This window comes from Cupressus sempervirens, chromosome 8, assembly GCF_028749045.1.
Source record: "Cupressus sempervirens isolate cs-2001-9-10 chromosome 8, ASM2874904v1, whole genome shotgun sequence".
Taxonomy (NCBI): domain Eukaryota; kingdom Viridiplantae; phylum Streptophyta; class Pinopsida; order Cupressales; family Cupressaceae; genus Cupressus; species Cupressus sempervirens.
This window is the reverse complement of record NC_143125.1, coordinates 367,140,314-367,160,738: the sequence shown is the minus strand read 5'-3', so window position 1 is coordinate 367,160,738 and position 20,425 is coordinate 367,140,314. Positions and strand designations below refer to the sequence as shown.

Sequence of the window (20,425 nt, the reverse complement as noted above, 5' to 3'; positions counted from 1 at the left end):
CTATACCCTAGTAAAATAGAGAATAAGATACCCAAGGATCTATATGATAGATTAGAGAGGAGATGGTAGGAGGAAGATGAAGTAGAAAATTAGATAAGAACTGACACAATAGTCAGAGTTATTCTTGATCTGTCACAACAACAAAAGGACACATTTTTGAAACATCACAGGAGCACATTTTTTCCTAAATACAAAATGTGCTTGATACTAAAAATTAAAGAGGAAGTTGTACAATAACAAACTAAACTATTATGGAAGAGAATTTTTGGGTTAACTACAAAGAAGCTAGAGACCATGAACATTGACGATGAACATAGTAGTGGAGAAATATTAGGTGTGCTAAGTCCACAAGGAAACATGTCTCCTATACATGCCAACACCTTTGAAATTATAGAAGCTAAGAAATCAAGGCTTACAAATGATGATGAAGATGGTGAATCTAGAAAAATTTATGAAAATGAAAAGATTGCTTCATCAACTCATATTGAGGAAAACAAAGAATTAAATAAGGACAAACCAAGTATGATTATTTATTTCTCAAGAACATATGCATAAAATAGATCAAGTGCTGATACCCATCACCTAATCCTAAGGCAATTATAAACAACAACACCCCTTCACTAATCAGAAAGATAAAATAAATAAAAGACATTTCACTAGATATTGAGGCTAGTCTAGATGAGATCATTGAGATGCTAGAATTTGATCTAGAAAATCTCACCATGTAGAAAAACCTTTTGCTACAAGAAATTTTGAAGAAGAAGAACAAACAAGAAGAACTAAGATGAGGGAAAAAGGAACAATAAACATTACTAGATATAAAGCATATTATTGTTGATTCTTTTGACATAAAAAAATTTAGATGGTGAGACACCAATCATTGACTAACTTGTAAATATAATTAATCAAGTAAGTACTCAAAATTTTGAATCAAATGAGAAGCTAATGGATTGGTCAAAAAGAAAAATTGAGGCCAAGGTTATGGATTTTTTTTTCATAATTATAGCTTAGTAGAAAGTGCTATTGCAAGATAAAGCATAACTTATGATGGAACTTATATAAAGAGTACACAATTTATACACAATTTCGTCAGATGTGCCAAGGTTTATAGATGATATTTAGGAAAACATAGGTAAGACTAAGGCTAAGATGAAGACATTCAATAATATCATTTTAGAGTTAGCAATATCTAGCATTGATCACTACATTATTCTACTAAATGCTCAAGCCACATTGGTCAAGCTTTAGGTTTCTAATAACACCATGAGATCCAAATTGGTCTCAATTCAAGAAATGATGATACCTCATCTAGAGGTCATGCATAGAGAACTAAAGACAACCTAGGATCTTATCATAGCTTAAAAACTACAACTACAAAATCAAATTTTAGAGGCATCAAGAACCACATGGAATCATGCACTGACCATGATTGCCAAAGTTCACAAGGAATTCACTGAAACATATGGATTACTTCAAGCTTTTCAACCCAAACAACAATGACATAAAGTGTTCAAAAATAAGGGAAAAATGTATACAAGGGAGAAATGTATATGGAAGAGGGAATGTATTGAAGAAAAGATGAAGATATACATATATGGTATAAAGACTATAATGAGTTTATTCATTATTCATAAAGTCATAAGACTTAGGGGGAGAGCTCATTTTATCAGATTGTATTAACATGAAAAAGTGATGTAAATATGACAAAGTGTATTTTCCACTAATGTAAAAGGGGGATATTGTTGGTATCTCTAACCATTGTTTTCTATTAGGGTCAACCATTTAGTCATTTACAAGGAAAATTCAGATGATCATCATTATGACTAAGCTAATCTACATAGGCTAAGACATTTACATAAGATAATATGTATCAAGTAAGTTTTGTAGAAGCTAAGTAAGTGTATGTTCATAGAATAATTTTCTATATGTACCAAGCTCATTAGTGACTAAGAAAGTTATCAATGATTGAGTAAATTTTAAGTATACAAGAATTGAGTGATATAGTATGTGTTGAGCATCAGAAGTTAACAAAGGCCAATAAAAAAACATGTCGAGCACCAAAAACAATAAAGATCGAGCAATGCATTATCTACATAAAGGTTAGGAATGGCATAAAGTTTTAGGTAAAATGATTATTAGGCCAACATGGAATGTTTATTTAAGTTTTGAAGAGGTTATTACAAAATATTTATATGGTGTGGATCACATATCCCTATGTGTATGTTCAACAATGAGGATTAAGAGGCAAAACCTAGAACCATCAAGAAAACTCTTTATGGGAATCTTTAAATTGTGATTATCTTAACCTAGATCATATGCCTAATGAAGGAGAAGGAGAAGAGTATATGTATGAACATGAAGTATTATACTATGAAGGATTAAAAAGATCAAAAGTCATTCAAGGGTTATAAAGGGAAATATAATTGTTATCATATCAAAGGAGAGGATTAGTTAGCAAGGAGAAGACTCAAAATTAGCTTACATAGAAAATTGAGAGTCAAGCATAGAATCAATTTTAATAGACTTGAATTAGAGTAAATCTCTTAATAGAGTGGCCATAACAGATCTTTGTAAATCTCCTAATAGCTTCCTTACTTTTTTGTAAGAGTCAAATCCTCTATCAAGGTGAGACCTAACAATTTATTAAGTCTTTAATATGGTAGACCCCTCATAGGGTAGATCATATTTTATGGTCAAACATTGTAATCTTAACTGCTCAACTTGATTACTATAGTAGTGAAGATTTGTGGATGTCATCCCCACCCTAATTTTACCTTCACCTTGGAGAGTTTCTAGGTAAAAAATATTATTTTATGTGTTGTTACTTTCATGCATGTGATTGAACTGATTTACATGTTACAACAAGTTTATATTTATAGTTTTGCATGCACACATTATTGATAGACATGGATGAATTTGTGAAAAGTATAAATTGTTATAGATTTTGATTCCCCCCCTCTCATTTTCTTGTTTACTCCTCCATAAATCAACATTGATCGCCACAACATCATATTTTGTTTTTGCTATAGAATAAGAGATGCAATTCTACTTCTTGCTTATCCATGTTACTAACTTCTTTCCAAGAAAGAATGCTCCTCCACTGGTGCTTTTTTCTTCATCAATGCTTCCAACTTAATCTACATCAATAAAGGATTTAAACTTAAAGTTTCCTCCTTTTTTGTACCATAGACTATAGTCTTTAGTTCCTTTTAGATATCTCATGATTCATTTGACTACCATCATATAATTTTCTCTAGGATTTGCAGAAAACCTTGCAAGTATACTAATTACTAATGCAATATAAGGCCTTGTGTGTACAACATACTAAAGTTTCACAATCATGGATCTATAGGTAGTTAGGTTTACCTCATTTGAATCATCAATCTTGGATAGTTTGTGTCTAGTAGGCATAGGTGTTCCATTTGGTTTGGAATCTTCCATTCCAAAAGTCTTCAATATTTCCTTGATGTACTTTGACTGAGTGATTTAGATGCCATCCTTCATTTGGTGAACTTATAAGCCAAAAGAGAATTTTATCTCTCCAAACATTGACATTTCAATTTTTTTCCTCATTTCTTTAGAGAATGATTTACATAAGTCATCATCACCTGTGAATAAAATATCATCTAAAAATATTTTTGCTAGCAATATCTTATTATGTGGTCCTTATTTAATATATAGACTACTATTATCATTTATTCTTTGAAAACCAATCCTTACTAGATATCCATGTAGTCTTTCATACCATGCTTTAGGAGCTTATTTTAGACCATATAAAGCTTATATAGTTTGCAAACCATGTCTCTTTTATTTGGATCAATGAAACCTTTGGGATGATCAATGTAGATTTCTTCCTTCAGAAATCCATTCAAAAAAGTTGATTTTAAATCCATCTTATACACTTTGAATCCTTCATGTGTAGCATATGCAAGTAGTGTTGTAACTCCTTCAAGTATAGCAACATGAGCAAATGTTTCTCCATAGTCTATACCTTCTTGTTGAGCATATCCTTTACAAACTAACCTTTCCTTATTCCTTGATACTTCACCATTTTAATTCAATTTATTTCTAAAAATCCACTTTGTACCAATTACATTTTTGTCCTTGGGTCTAGGAACAAGATTCCAGGTATTGTTCCTTTTAATTTTCTTAATTTATTCATTCATTGCTTCTATTCAACTTTTATTATTCTAAGAATATTTTATCATTTTAGGTTTAAATTCACTAAGAAAACATGTACCTTTTAGTTTGTTCCTTCTCAGTATGCCTTTTTTCTAATCTCTAATTATTTTTTTCAGGTGCATGATACCTTCTGACATATTTAGCAAGTACAAGTTCCTTCCTTCTAGATTCTAGACTTGTTTCACTTGGTTTATCATGTTCAATTATTCTATGAACTTATGATCTTTTCTTAGTTCCCACTATTTGAGACTTGATTCCCTCTTATGTGAATCAAGTTCCTCTATCTGAGGCTCAGGTTGCACTAGTTGCAATTCAATTTGCATTGTAGATTTGGGTGACTCGGGTGGTATAGTCTACTATTTCCCAACTACATTTGTTTGTAACTTGGGTAAAGTTTTAGGTTCATAAAAAAAAGTTTCTTTAGTCTTTATGATCCTTGCTACTTTTTTCTTCACATTTTTCCTAAAAAAATCATCAATTTTCACATGTACATTATTTATAACCTTGTGAGTAGCAAGATTCAAACATTTATATGGTTTTCTCTTGTTGAAGTAGCGTAGGAATAATCCTTCATCACTTTTTGCATCAAACTTTCCTTTCCTTACCTCTTTTAATATATGAAATTTGATTCCAAATACTTTGAAATAATAGACATTAGGTTTATAATCATACCATAATTCCTAAGGTGTTTGATTTTTCCCTTTCTTTAGTTGAACTCGATTTAGGGTATGATATTATATGCTAATTGCTTCTTTCTAGTATTTGTTTGTAAAATTTTTCTTTATCATCATTGTTCTTGCATAATTTGTGATGGATCTATTTCTTCTTTCTACTATGTCATTCTAAGAAGGTGTACCAAGTGTAGATAATTGTCTCTTGACTCCTCTTTCATTGCATAACTCATTGAATTCATTAGATATGAATTTACCTCCTCTATCTGACCTTAGGCATATTAGATTATTTTCTATTTCTTTTTCAACTCTAGCTAGATACCACTTGAAATTTTGAAAAACTTCAGATTTTTCTTTTAGGAACATAATTGTTAGCATTATAGAATAATCAACAACAAACAAAATGAAATATTTTTCTTTACTATAGCTTTCTATACCAATTGGTCCATAAAGATCTATATGAACTATTTCCAAGACATCTTTAGAATAGTACTTCTTACTTTTGAAACTACTTTTTCCCATTTTTCCAAAATAACATTGTTTGCATATGGCCATTTCAAGTTTATCTAGATTTGGAATACCTCTTACTTTTTGTTCTTTCTTAGGGTAACTAGATTATCAAAGTTTACATGACACATTCTTTTATGGCATAACCAACTTTTAGCAAGATCTAGATATAATAGACTACCTTTAGTTTGATTACCACTCCCAACTAGGTTTTCTTTGCCATTCAACAACTTGGCTTTCCCATTCATGATCTCTACCTTGTATCCAATGTTGTTCAGTTGTGGCACACTTAGAAGATTCTTCCTTAGTCCTTCAACCTAGTAGGCATTGTCACACTTGATTCCTTTAGTTAATGCAATTCATCCTATTCCTTTCACATAACATGGTTCATTATTTCCAAATCTAACACTTCCACCATCATAATGTTCCAAGTGTTCAAACTTTGTTTAATTACCAATCATGTGATGAGAACAACCACTATCTATTATCCATGTGTCATTCTTGCTAATATGAGAAATAAGTGCCATCTTTTTATTTTCATCATCATTTGGTTCATCCTTAACATCAATATATACCATTTTATCTTCATCACCATTATTAGAATCTTTAGAAATATAACAAGATTTATTAACTTTGTCTTTGTAGTCCTTGTAGCTCTTTAAATCCTTCTTTTCTTTGTGTGGACACCTTGCAACAATGTGACAAACTTCTTCACAAGAGAAAAAAATAAATGGTATTTTACCTTTTCCTTTTGGTAACCTTCTTGCAAGCAGGGCTTCAATTTCTTCAAAGTCATCTTTAGAATCAACATATTCTTTACTATCTATCTATTTACCTTTTGAGTTTCCTCCCTTTCTACCAAGAGTTAGGTTGGTTTTGAATGAAAATTTTATGTGGTTAGTATTGTAATCACCTAAAAATGGTCATCTAGACTATTAGCCCCCTTTTCAACATTTGGCTAAATTAATTTAATCACTTACCTAAGCCAAATTGCTAATAATCAATTTATTTGATTATAACCTATAGTTTTATTATGCTATCCTAAGTTCATTATTTGATTAAAAGAACATGTCCCCTTTTAATTAAATAAAATACCCCATTCTTCTAACCCACTTAAAGTGCATACATAAAGTCCCTTTTCTATTTTACAATTAAAAGAAAAGGCTTGTGAGACTTTTGTCTTATGTGACAAGTCAACTTATATTCAATTGGTTGACTTGTGTGTGCACATGGATCACTCCTATTTTCAAATTCCACCGTTGATCATCCACCATCTTAATCTTGATCTCTACCATCTGTATGAATTTAAAAGGGAGAGAGCTTTCCCCCTCAAAGGATCCAATCCTCATTTTGAATATTGTTATGCTGTAGGTTTTCTAACAGGTTTCTTTGGAGCTTTGTGGAGAACTTCTCATTTCTTGTCTCATTCTCTCATACCATAGCATTTTAGCTTAGATTCATGTTGCATGTTAGTTTAGCTTCTATTTAGAATAATCTATCTCACATAGCTTAATATTTGGATTGTAATACTCTCATCCATGCTTAGGATAGTTGCACTTTTCATTTTCATTCTAGCTTAATCTTTATTTGCATTGCATCCTTGAGGAACTCCTTGGGACATTTGCATTCTTGCATCTTGTCTTTGGAACCTCCCATTGCATGGTTTACTAGCAAGAAGAGTATCTCTAAGGCTCATTTGAGAGCCCTTGAACTTGAAATACACTCTCTTGCACTCCGTGGATAGGGAGCTCTAAGTTGGCATCCAAGCATTCCGAACTCATGGAATCATTTGGATAGAATGGTTTAGAGTGGGACACTTTCGAGTGTACATTTTTGGTGCCCACCGTGGGGCATGAATAAAGTTTCTAGCTCCATTTTCTTTCATTTCTTATCTCTATTTTTTTACAGCAGCATATTGGATCTAATCAAGTGCTTTTGTAGAATTATCACTTTGGTTTTAAGGCCAACCCATAAGTAGATTGGTTTGAAGGCCAAAAACTTAGTTGGTTTAAATATTTGATCATATATTTTAAACTAATTAGAGTTTGGTTCTGAATTTTTTTTGAAAAGTTAAGTATGTGTTCAAAATGTCTTAATCCAATTTTCAAAAAAATTTGACGTGATTTGCAAGAGTTATGATTTTTTCTTTATTTTTCATAAAAAGTCATTTCTGATCGCAAATTAGCACTTTTTTGGAAAAATTTATATTTTCAAAAATCTTTTTGAATTCTAAGAGGGGTACTCTTTTTGTGTTTTGACTTTTGAGGTCATATTAGGGATCAAAAACTCGATTTGATAAATTTGGCCTGTTTTGACAAAATTGATCTCTAAGGAGCAAATGAAGAGGATTTTTTAAATTTCTTACATTTTTGGAAAGCTCTATATTTTTTAGTAGGGGTCTCTTCTTTTCATTTCTATTTTTGGATCCGAAATCATAGCAAACAAGTCCAATCTTGTTGACTAGGTCAAAATCAAAGAGTAAAAATGAGAGCATTTGTGATTAACTTGCACTTTCTTTGCATGCGCTTGGTTGGAAGATAAATTGAATTTTTGAGGCAACTAACCACTTTTTATTGCATATTTTTATGTTATTTCACACTAACTTTTTGTGCTAACAAGTTGTGATTACAGGTTGCCATCCTTATGAAAAAAAGTGAAACATTGCATAAAAAGAACGCATGTCAAAGCTTCAAATGCGCAAGGGCTACTAACATTGTTTGCAAGACTGCCCAATGCATAAAAAATAAAAATTTATTTCTTTTTTGTTTTCATGTGTGGCATTAACTAATTGTTCATTTTTCATAGGCACATAAAACTTGTGATTGGAGTCTTTTGGTAATAGGAGAGTATGCTCTTCACCCTTGTGGTGAATCAGAAATCTTGACTTGCCATTTGGTTTCAAAAGCAAGGGGTAACTAAATCTTCTTGGTGTGTTTGGGAGAAAATGATTGGAATACAAAAGTATGCTCTTCACCCTTGTGGTGAATCAAAAATCTTGACTTTCAAAAGTTGATCCACTCTTTGTGTAGTTCAGAATCCTTTAGAGGGCCTGCTCTTGGACAACCTAAGAGGAATGACCCAAGTGGGGACAAGCCGATTACCTGGCTCTTCCAACCCACTATAAACTCAAGGCTACCAAGGACAAAAAACTTTGGTAGATGTAGTGTTTTTCTTTTCTTAGTGTGATCACTTATGAGATTTTGACCATAGGGAGATCACTAGGCAAGAATGCTTAAGGTACTCTTGTGATCGCGAGATAGGTTACTCATCGCAAGGTGAGGTGTCCCATAATTGGGAGCAAGAGGAACACTATGAATGGAAGCCCTATCTAAACACCCTAAGTTAGTAACTACCCTTTTTAGCTGCTCAACTTCTTGGTGCAAGGATCGATCCTAGTGGACTACCCGGATCACCCCAAGATTTTACACTCACCATATGTGTTCCTTTGGTTGTGCTTATGGCACTTCCATGACCAACCCAATATCTCTTGTGGGAAACCACTTGGTGTGAGGCAAAGGAGCTTCAAGTGTGGGCCAATTTGTTGAGTAATGTACCATGACTTCTAGGTAGATATTGCTTGATGTGTTCTTGAATCTGCTAGACCTATGAAAATCTTTTGAACATACACATGACAATAGTTCTAGGGATTTCTTTTAAGACATCACATATGATTGTATCATGCAAGGTTGCTTTGTCCCTTGCTTGATTGTTTGAAGACTACTCTATGTGTCACTATCTTGCTTGGAAAGAAATTATTTTTGAACATCAAACTTGCTATGGTATCAATTATTTGCAAACTTTGTCAACCAAGTCAAAGAATCAAGTCTTAAAATTTTTCTTGTGTTTCTTGCTAAGGGGAGTCTCATCATTTGATTTTTATTTTCTGTCTCTGTGCTTAAACATGCTTAAAGTGGCTCTTTGGTCTTAGCGCTCTTGGTCTTTCTATCTTCATGGTCTATGCATGCTTGCTAGTTATCCTTTTGCTAAAATGGTTACCTTGATTTCTTGACTACACTCTTGGGTTGGGAAAGTTGTTTACTTGTCACCCTACTTGCTCTATCTATTTGGCTATTTGGGCATCTTTCCTAGCTATTGACTTGAGTCATTCATGTCATAAGTTTCTTGGACATATTGTTTGACAAGTCACTTTAATCTCTCTCTACTATCTTTGCAAGTGAACACTCTACCTCCTATAGTTTCAACATCAAGTTATCTTCTAGGCTCTTTTATTCTTGGCTTTGCATCTAAAACTATGGGATCTAAACCTTGTGCTACCAAACTTCAACCAAATCTAGATGATCATGATATCCTTCATGTCACTAAAGAGTTTCAAGATCTATATGCACAATACAAAGAACTAGAAGAGACAAATGATCTTTCTTACCTTCATCTCTCTAAGCGCATGATGGAAATGAAGTCTAAACTTGAGAAAAGGTTGGAGGAGAAGATTACATCATTACATGAATCTTCCTTAAGGTCTTTACATGCATGTGAGTCACCTTCTTTGAGGTCATCCTCTTCTTCTAGGTCTACATGCTCTACTTCAAGACATCAAATGTCTTCATCTTCTAGATCTAAAGACCTTGTTAGAGAACAAGAAAGTGCTACCTCCTTTGAGCCTATACCAAAATTTCATGATGGACGTATCTTTGACCAAGATAATAATGAAGACATGAATGCATTCTATTCACTTGAGAAACAACAAGAAGATCCTAGACATACTTCTAATAGAACTTTTGCTCCCTTGGAAGATTCTTATGATGACACTTTGCAAAAACTTCTTAGCAATAAGATCATCATGTTACCAAAGTCTAGCTCATATGGAAACCCATTCTTGGATATATATTGTTCTTATCATCAACATAATGAGAATAGTACTTCAGATTGTATAGAGCTAAAACATAAAATCCAAGATCTTATTGATAATGGAATTATTGATACCTCTAATGATTCATGTGATGAGGATACTTTTCTTGAGAAAGATCATATTAATGAGCCTATGTCTAGTGATGGTTTCCTTGATACCTCCACTTCTTCCAACACTCATGCATCTCCCAACATTTCAAAGCTTTCCAACATGCCTCCATCAAATAAAGAACCTAATACTTTCCACATTGACTACGTGTATCCTCAAGGGCTACCTCTAAAAGAAACTCAAGCTAACCTTCACTTGGCTGCAAACCTTTTCCATGCTACTAATCCTAAACATCCTCAACCTTCATGCACTACTATGCCTAATCCAAGCACTACTCCATTCACTCTTCATTCTCCCTTTTCCTTAGAAGTGGTTCCATGTCAAGAGGACTCTCAAAAAGAAAAAGCTATAAATGTCAAGAAAGATCAAGATCAAGCACTCTTTCATCTCTTTCAAGATTTTTCCCCTCCATATCCTATATCTTGTCCACCTCCTAAGTATGATGAAGATACCACTTCCATTATCTCCCTTGATCTTACTAAAAATTATGAGAAAAGTTCTCTTCATATGCTATCCAAAGCTACTTGTCAAGATCAAAGTGTCCCCTCATGTTCTACTTCTCCATATCCACTTAAAAATTGTGCTCAAGCTTCAAGTGCTACTATTAAAGATGTTGTTCCTATCAAAGGTACTCATGAGTCTATTGATCGCTTTGACCATGTTGCTCATTCTAAAGATGTTGATATCCCTTACCACTATCCCTTTGCATCTTCTAAATCTATCCTTGGTCCTTATCCATCTAAGCTAAATCATTCAAACCTTCCATCCATTTTGGGGCCTTATGTTCCTCCATCTCCTACATTCACTCCTAGCTCATTCCCTAGCTCTCCCATCATACCTCAAGATCAACAAAGACACTCATCCTTGATGAATTTTCACCCATCTATACATATAAACTAGTCATATTATCCTTATTCATCCACAAATCCCAATTACTTTGGAAGTGAGAATAAACATAAGAATACATTGAAAAATGAAGATCACTATGTCCCATCTAATCGACATGTGAATGCTAAGAAGGAAAATGCACAAAAGAGACTACAAAGGTCCACTATTAAGAGAGCTAAATTAAAGAAAATTTGGGTTCCTAAATCCATCATTGAAGAAATGCACTCTCAAGCACCCAAAGAACGAAGAAAATCTAAAGCTATGTGGATTCCCAAGTCTCTTTTAAAAGACTTGAATATTGAAAATACTTCAAAGTTGAAATTAAAGCTTCCAAAGGCTTCCATTCCATCTTCTTCCAAAAATCTTCCTAAAAATATTCCAAAGCCTTCCACTCCACTTTTTTCCAAATATTTTCTACCACCTCATACATCTAAATCTTAAGCTATTTCATCCATGATTCCTCCATTGTTCCAATACCCTTCAAGGTGTGTGTCGATGTTGATTTTGTCCAATATTTTACCTACCCTCATGAAATCCTCTAAAGCTTACACTTACTTTCTATACATGAACTCTTATCCTCCATATACTCTTCCTACTACCATTTCTCTTTCATCACCCTATCAACATCTTTGAGCATACCTTTCTATGGTCTTGGCTTATCATGACTTATCTTTCCTATAGGAGCACTATCTACATTCAAAAATCTTGAGCTCTTTCTAAAAAAAAAAATTAAAAAAAAATAGAAAAATTGAAAAAAATGAAAATGTGCCTTGGTGAAAACCCCTTCTTTTGGCACCTTGGTAGCAAAAGTAAAGAGAAATAAATTTATCCTATGTTGAAAACTACTTCTTGTGCCACCTTGGATAAGTACCATGATGAAAACTTGGCAAACAGGCATCATGCGTAATTCTTCCATCATCCATCTATCCCCTCTTCTTTCTTTGATCTTGACAATGTTAAGCTATCTTTGCATATTGGCTATCTTATCCATGAGATTTTCTATTGTGCTCTCCCATTCACTCATAGCCTCTATCTTGAGCTTTATTCTTATGGCTCTATCCCATTTCTATCCTATCTAGTTGACCCTTGAGTCTTGATCACAATAAATGAAACATGGTTCTCGTAGGTCTCTTGACATGGCTACTCTTTTGGACTACATGCTTCATGCTATCTCACTTGTTGGCTTCACTACTTATTCTACATGCTATCTTTCTCATTCATTCCATTGCTTATCCAAAAGATGCTTCATATGACTATTTCACCTCTTTCCCTAGCTTGGGTACTCTTGAGGAGTCAATCCTTAAGGATCACTTTCACTTGCTTCACATTCCTTTCTTATGCATCTTTGCTTATCTATCAGCTTGTTTCTCCATCATGTCCTATACCTTGCTAGACATTGGGAGAAAATGATGTGATCTTGCTTGAGAACTAGTGATCTCTAAATTATTTTAAAAAATCCAAAAAATCATATATGATGCTGAAAAAATCCTAAAAATTAGAAAATGTCCTGAAAAAAGATCATCTTAGTGAAAAACCTAGCAATAGGCACTTTGATGTATCACCAAAAAAATTCAAAAATTCAAAAAAAAATTTAAAAAATTTGAAAAAAGTTTTGAAAAAATCTGTCAAGTGGTGAAAACTTGGAAACGGGCGCTACTTGAAACCCTCGCACCTATGTCTATCAGTCTCAATCATCCACTTACTACACATTTCCTAGCTTGGAATTGTTTCTTTTCCTCATCATGGGGGCATAGTTACTTAGCCTATTGAGGTACTCTTGTGCATTAGGGTTTCTTTGACAACTCACAAAATAGTGTTTCTCAACACTTCGCCCACCTTGACATCTAGTGTTTTTCAACACTTTTTACATAGTTTACCTATAGTCTCCAATGTCATGATATTTCTCACTATCAGAATCAAGTCTTGAAGAAATGGCCAAGTGAATTACACACACACACACACTTTAGACACTTAAACAACTGAGTTATGCTGACCTTTATCTACTTTGTGTGCTGTTTATGATGATTTCTTTGCCATGTGTTCCCTCCCTAATAGTCTTTTGAGGATGTTGTTGACTAGAAGAATGGGGGCATGGGACATATTTTCTTGATTTCTTCTTATGGGTATACTTTGTTTTTCTATAGTGTTGTAAGCATTTATGCTTGACCTATTCAACATTTTAACTTACAAATGTATCATCCTTGACTGTTTCACAAGACCGCACTTGGGGTTTATCCTGGTGCTTATGCCTTAAAACAGGTGTAATCTTTCTAATTTAAACTTAGGGAATCTAATCATGTAGTTATCTTGACTTACATGTCTCTAATGCTTAGATTGGATTTCCACATACCTATCTAATATCGAACATATTCATATCCTCATAGTTATACTAGTGATGGTTGTATGATCTCATGATGTCCCTAATAAATTCTCAATGATGAAATTAAGAGTCTAAATGTTATACACTTCTTGCTGGTAAACCACTTTGCATATTAGCTTGCATTTTAGGTTCATTTTCTAGCTTAGTCTTATATTCTTGCATATGGGGAAAGCTCTCTCTTCATCTTTTCGTAGACATATCAGCTAACTCTCATATATTTCTTTACTTTCTTCTTGTTCATGTCTTTTCACCTTCTTAATCTTTTGCTTCATCTCTTTTCTATCTTATAATCACATTATATAAAGTTTTGACCTCTTAAATAATTTTGACATCCTGGATTCATTTTTAGGATCAAAATCCAAATTCGAGTTCATCTTGATGGTCAAAATTGTCTTTTAAATTTTTACTTTCTTTTGAGCAATTAGCTAACCTTTTGAGGTCTAATCTCTAAATCATCACTGGGGCATCTTCATTTCTTCATGTCTTCATCATTTCCATACTTCATATCTACTTCAATTCACTATTTTATGTCTAAAATCACCTTTCTACACATTTTGACCTAATTTTTATGCTATATCCTTCAAGGTCAACTCTAGTCAAACTGAGGCATTTTATCAAATTGTTTATAGTCATTCTTGGGTTCTAATCATCTGTCTGTCATCTTGGACATTGCTATATTCTATTTTTCTCATGTCTAGCCAATTTTTGCATCCCCTTACCTCATTTCAATTTTGATCCCGAGGGGGCAGAAATACTCTATTGCTAATTGTTACGGCTATCTATTTCTTAGGAGCATTTGTTTGACCTTATCACTTGCTCTCATTCTATTTGCTTGGGTAGGTGTCAGAATTATTTTTAGATCCTAACATCATCTTCCTAGTGTTTAGTACTACTGCTATCAGGCTGTGTATTCAAGACTTGCTATCTATTTCTGCATTTCATTCTTTGAAATCAGATATCTATATCTATCACTGCCTACTTGGCTTTCTATTTTCTTTGACTTAATGTGTTCCAAGATCGATCACACATTAGTCAAAGAGGGGCAAATGTAATCACCTAAAAATGGTCATCTAGACTATTAGCTCCCTTTTCAACATTTTAGCTAAATCAATTTAATCACTTACCTAAGCCAAATTGCTAATAATCAATTTATTTGATTATAACCTATAGTTTGATTATGCTATCCTAAGTTCATTATTTGATTAAAAGAACATGTCCCCTTTTAATTAAATAAAAAACCCCATTCTTCTAACTCACTTAAAGTGCATACATAAAGTCCTTTTTCTATTTTACAATTAAAAGAAAAGGCTTGTGAGACTTTTGTCTTATGTAACAAGTCAACTTATATTCAATTGGTTGACTTGTGTGTGCACATGGATCACTCCTATTTTCAAATTCCACCGTTGATCATCCACCATCTTCATCTTGATCTCTACCATCCGTATGACTTTAAAAGGGAGAGAGCTTTCCCCCTCAAAGGATCCAATCCTCATTTTGAATATTGTTATGTTGCAGGTTTTCTAACAGGTTTCTTTGGAGCTTTGTGGAGAACTTCTCTTTCTTGTCTACATTCTCTCATCCATGGCATTCTATCTTAGCTTAGCTTTCATTTTTACATGTAGCTTAATCTCACATATCTTAATAATGGTATTGTAACACTCTCATACATGTTTTAGCATAGCTCCACTTTGCATCTCATTCTAGCTTAATTTTTATTTGCATTGCATCTTTGAGGAACACGTTGTAGATACTTGCATTCTTGCTCTTGTCTCAAAGAACCTCCCATTGCATGGTTTACTAGAAATAAGAGTATCTCTAAGGCTCATCTGAGAGCCCTTGAACTTGAAATGCACTCTCTTGCACTCCGTGGATAGGGAGCTCTAAGTTGGCATCCAAGCATTCCAAACTCATGGAATCGTTTGGATAGAAGGGTTTAGAGTGGGACACTTTCAAGTGTACAAGTATTAGGAAGATATTTATCAAAGTTATCCAACTCAAAAGCTATCAATCTTCCCACTAGTTCCTCCAAAGTTTTATCATTTTTAAGATCACATCTCATCTCTTGAATAGATGAAACTTTTCATAAATAGGAAGAAGATCTATTAATACCTTGATGACTACTGTAGTATCATCTATTTTCCTCCTATTGCTTTGATTCTTTTACTATATTTTGTAATGTTTTCATCTGTTTTCATCTTCATCTAATAAAATTGGCCTCTTAGACTTTGTACTTTGGCTCTTTTCACATTATCATCTTCTCCATAGATCTTTTCTAGTTAGATCCACATGTCAGAGGAAGTAGAAAAATCTTTGACTTCATCAAATTTAGAATAGTTGAGAGAGGAAGCAATATCAATTATCACTATGTTGTGATTCTTCATGTCCACCATTTGCTCCATAGTTAAAGTCTTTGGAAGTGCCACGTACTAATTCTCTAATAATTACAAACCCATATCTTCAATGGTTCCCAGATGTAGCTTTATCAATTCTTACCACACTAAAAAGTTATCTTAGTTAACCTTAGGAATTTTTTTTTCTGTAAGACATCTTGATCATTAGCTTAGACTTTGAAACCTTTCATACAAGCAAGCTCTTATATCAATTATTGGAAATATAAGATGAGTAACTGAGAGGGATTGGGTGAATTGGTTACTACAAAAATAATTCCAAATCCCTTAGATGTCAATACAAACTTCTCACTAATCCAAATCCTTGCACCAATCAATTAGAACTAGATATATATTGTAACTCAGTGAACAAAGTAGTCTTAAGATATTAATGTGTATTAACCTTTAGTAACTTAGTTATAAAAACATAAAGCATTAAGAAAATTGTTAGAAATGGAAAAAGAAATCTGTAAATAAACAATACTAGGAAAGAATCTAAGTGAGTAAATGCATGAAAAGATATTACCATAAAATAGGAGAGAGAAGGCTTCAAGCTCCAACACCATGAGACAAGATATTTGGAAAGGGGAAAGCAAAGAAAACCCCTTGTGACATTATGAATGAGGCATGAAAAGCCTAAGAAGGAAGAGAGAGAGAGATAGAGAGCAATGCTCATACAATAATTGAGAAGAGGAAGAAACCTCATTGTTAAATGAGAGAAGAGGGTCATCTCTTAAATAGAGATGAGAGAGAGGAGTTAGAATGTAACTCCCATGTCTATGAATGCCACCATTCATAAGTGTGTGAGGCCAAGTGTGAGATTCCTCTTAAGGAGGAATAATCTAAAATTAGAAATTACAATATATATTTGTCCTCATATATTCCACTAGATGACAAAATAAGATGTAGTGGAAAAAGGACAAAAAGAAATATATTAGGATACCTTGGCTTATATCCTAATATATTACAACAATAAAGAAAGGAGTTCTAACCTTGGTTTATAAATACACCAAGGAAAGATTACAACTTTTAACACCCCCCTTTAATCTTTACTTGGGGTAATTACATCAAAGGGTATTAAACCCAAATTTACAAAATCTGCAACTTAATCTTCAATATGAAGTAATTTGATTGTCTTCAAGCCATATGGAACATTTGCAGATCCAAGAGAAGTACATGAGTCCTTTGAATGTGGGAGCATAGACACATCTTCATATGTGAAAAATCAAGAAGGTTCCTTGATGGATCACCTGAAAAAAATAGAACAACAAGACAAATATCCACAAGTAGAATGCCATCATATATGCAAATTCGAAATCCTTTTGAATAAGGATAATAAAATTCTCATAGAGAAACAATGAGTAAAACATGTTACCACAAAACAATGGAGATAACCTGATATCAAGATAAATTATATGCTCAAAAAATTGTCAACAAGGACAAATTGAGTAAAAAGCTTGATCAATGCTCTCATGAAAAGTATATGATACTAATGCACAAATGACCACAGACAAGGCTAACTAATGAAACGTGCATCAACATTGCATCAATCATGTGGATATAGACAGTCCACTTAATAATCATCCCACTACAAGTTAATGGGGGCATCCCTCCATAACGTGCATGACTCATGATCTAAGCAATAATGTATGCAGATCATTATCACATTAATATAGGAAAATAATATAAAGGAGAGACATGTTGATCAAATTAGAATTATCATGATTTTTTAGGATAATCAAAAGAATGGATTATGAGGATATAACAATATATTGCCTTCAAATTGGATCAAATCATCTGAATTTGGAGGGAAAACTCCAATAATAACATCCTCTTCATTGAGGAACAACATCATGGAGGGAAACTCCATAAATAATAATCTTTCAAAATGGAACCAATAGAACCAAATGGAGGGAAACTCCATAAAAATATTATCCTATCAAAATGGAACAGATAGGATCAAATGGAGGGAAACTCCATATAAAATGAGTGCATACCAATATAGGATGGAGGGATACTCCATGGGCCAGATAAGGAAACTATGTATCAGTTATACTGAGGGGACCTACATAGTTATCCTTGAAGAAAAAATTGCTCCCTATGCAACTAAAATATCATTTAAATCATATAGATCAATGGTATAAAACCATAAAGTGCCAACATGGGCATAGAATAATGCTATAAAAGCATAAAAGTGCAACTATGGGCACATCAAAATATCAAAATGAAGGCAAATGTGTAAGATTACTCATAATCCAATTAAGTAAAATGATTTAAGGAAGATCAACTAAATATAGATATCAGGTATAAAAATTCATTGAGGGTAAACATGAGTATTTTGCAAAGATATATATTAATTTTTGAATTATTATAATCATAAATTATATATTTATCTGGGCATATATGTGGGCCCCCATATATACTCAAATAAATATACGAAAATAGATTGGTTAAAGAAAATAATCACCTTTTCATACTTAATATTTTGGAAAGTCACAATTTATAAAAAGTCACAATATTTACCTTGGTTCAAAAATATAACCTCAAAGTAATAAGAACATAAAGTCATGGGGCAAGAAAAGATCTCCCCATTTTTTTCATACTATGCCTTCAAGATTGGAAGTGATTCAAAAAGAATTTTTTTTTTTTTGAAATAAAACATTAAGAAAGATATAACTAAAAAAACTTAGTAATTAATGATAGAGGTCAGATCTGGCAGATAAGAATATACTAAAATGAGTTAAAAAACTTTTCTAAAAAAAGTTTGAATAAAAGTTTGAATGAGTAAGAGAATATTGCACTTGTTTGACAATGAATGATTACCTACCAAAAATAGGTTGACAAGAGGCAATAATAAAAGTAAATGATGCCTCTGTCAAGAGCTAAAAAAAGAAAAAAAGCCTTGCATGAAAAGACAAGAAAATGTTACTAGGAATAGAAGAGATATGTTATAGCAGACTGACAAAAGGTGAGAGAGCAGTAAGCAGTCTGATTATGCTTTTAAAATCATTAAAAAAACTAAAAAGAAGCAGAGAAATTTAAAGAAGTTTGCAGTCAAGCTTCATAAAAACAACATCCGAGTATTTCTCTGAGAGTTGCTCCACTTTTGGAGCAATTATCTTGCATGGCCCACACCATTGTGTATACATATCCAACACCACAATCTGGTCACCAGCAGCATGGACGGTAGGCCATAAGTTATCTTTTCCCACTTCAGTCACTTTTCCAGTGGCAAGGGCAACAGTCTCTAAACTTGCTCTTGCTAGAGATCCATATTGTCTTCGAGCTTGATTTCTGAAAGCAAGGGAGAAATTTTGCTGCTTCAAAGACTGACCAGGCCAACCCTTGCACTTCTTAAGTTGAATAGAATCGGTGATTGGTTGATCAATGTTGAGGGAACAACATGCGGGGGATCTGGTAAGCTGGGCAGATCCAATTTGAGCGGAGGAAACAACAGCCATGAGAATCCAAAAGAAGGCAAAGACACCCCTTGATTGTCTTCTTAATGTTAAGATATAAGAAACTCCAATGCCCCAAATTTATGGATCTACAACAAGGTTTCTTATTCCTGGTACCCAACCTTAAACAGATGAAAGTAGTCCAGACGAGTACAAAACCTCCAAGATGCCATTTGAACAGTCTTGGTTGGCCCACACCCACAAAGACTTGTGTGGAAATCAGGGCTTCCCACTACAGAATCTCTACGAATATCTTCGACTGATACGTATTTTAACTCAATTTTAAGCAAATATTAAGACATAATCAAGATGAAATTACTTGTCTAAGTGCACGACACAGAAAGACATAGCATTGATGTGAATGGCAAAAGATTTTGGACCTTGCTTTAGGGGAATATTGTGAGGCAGGCAGCAAAAAAAAAAAGAAGAGCCGGTGGTCTTACATGAGAAAGAAATATGGAAATATAATTTTTTTAAAAAATAGATATATTTGAAACCCCATGCAAAAAAAACTTATGTGCTTAATGAAGATAGCCTCTGCATTCAAGTGAGGTATAGATATATAAAAAAAAATTAAATTCAAGAAATGAAATGGATTAAAAATATTTTAAAATATGAGTAGACTAAGATATGAATTTGAAAAAGATAGGAAAACCCTTTGTCGGCAAGCCTTCCAAAGGGGGTTAGATGAAAACTAATAGAAAATATAAAGTAACCTGCACAAATTAGAGCAAACAGAAGTTAATCGGCTTTGGCGGTAAACCAGCCAAACTCAAAAAAAAAAAAAAAATTCAATTTCTTCCATCTTAAGAAGATTAAAGATGAAATTAGTGAAATCTCTCTCAAGAGTCTCCTTCAACTCGTACCTTCATGCAAACACTCAAAACAAAGATTAAACTACTCTGATACCATGTTAGAAATGGAAAAAGAAATCTGTAAATAAACAATACCAGGAAAGAATCTAAGTGAGTAAATGC

The 20,425-nt window shown here is 33.2% G+C and overlaps 1 pseudogene; it reads right to left on the bottom strand.

The window, feature by feature from the left end:
* Positions 1-19,028: 19,028 nt before the first annotated feature.
* Positions 19,029-19,704, bottom strand: LOC149542847 (thioredoxin F-type, chloroplastic pseudogene; annotated as a pseudogene).
* Positions 19,705-20,425: the final 721 nt, after the last annotated feature.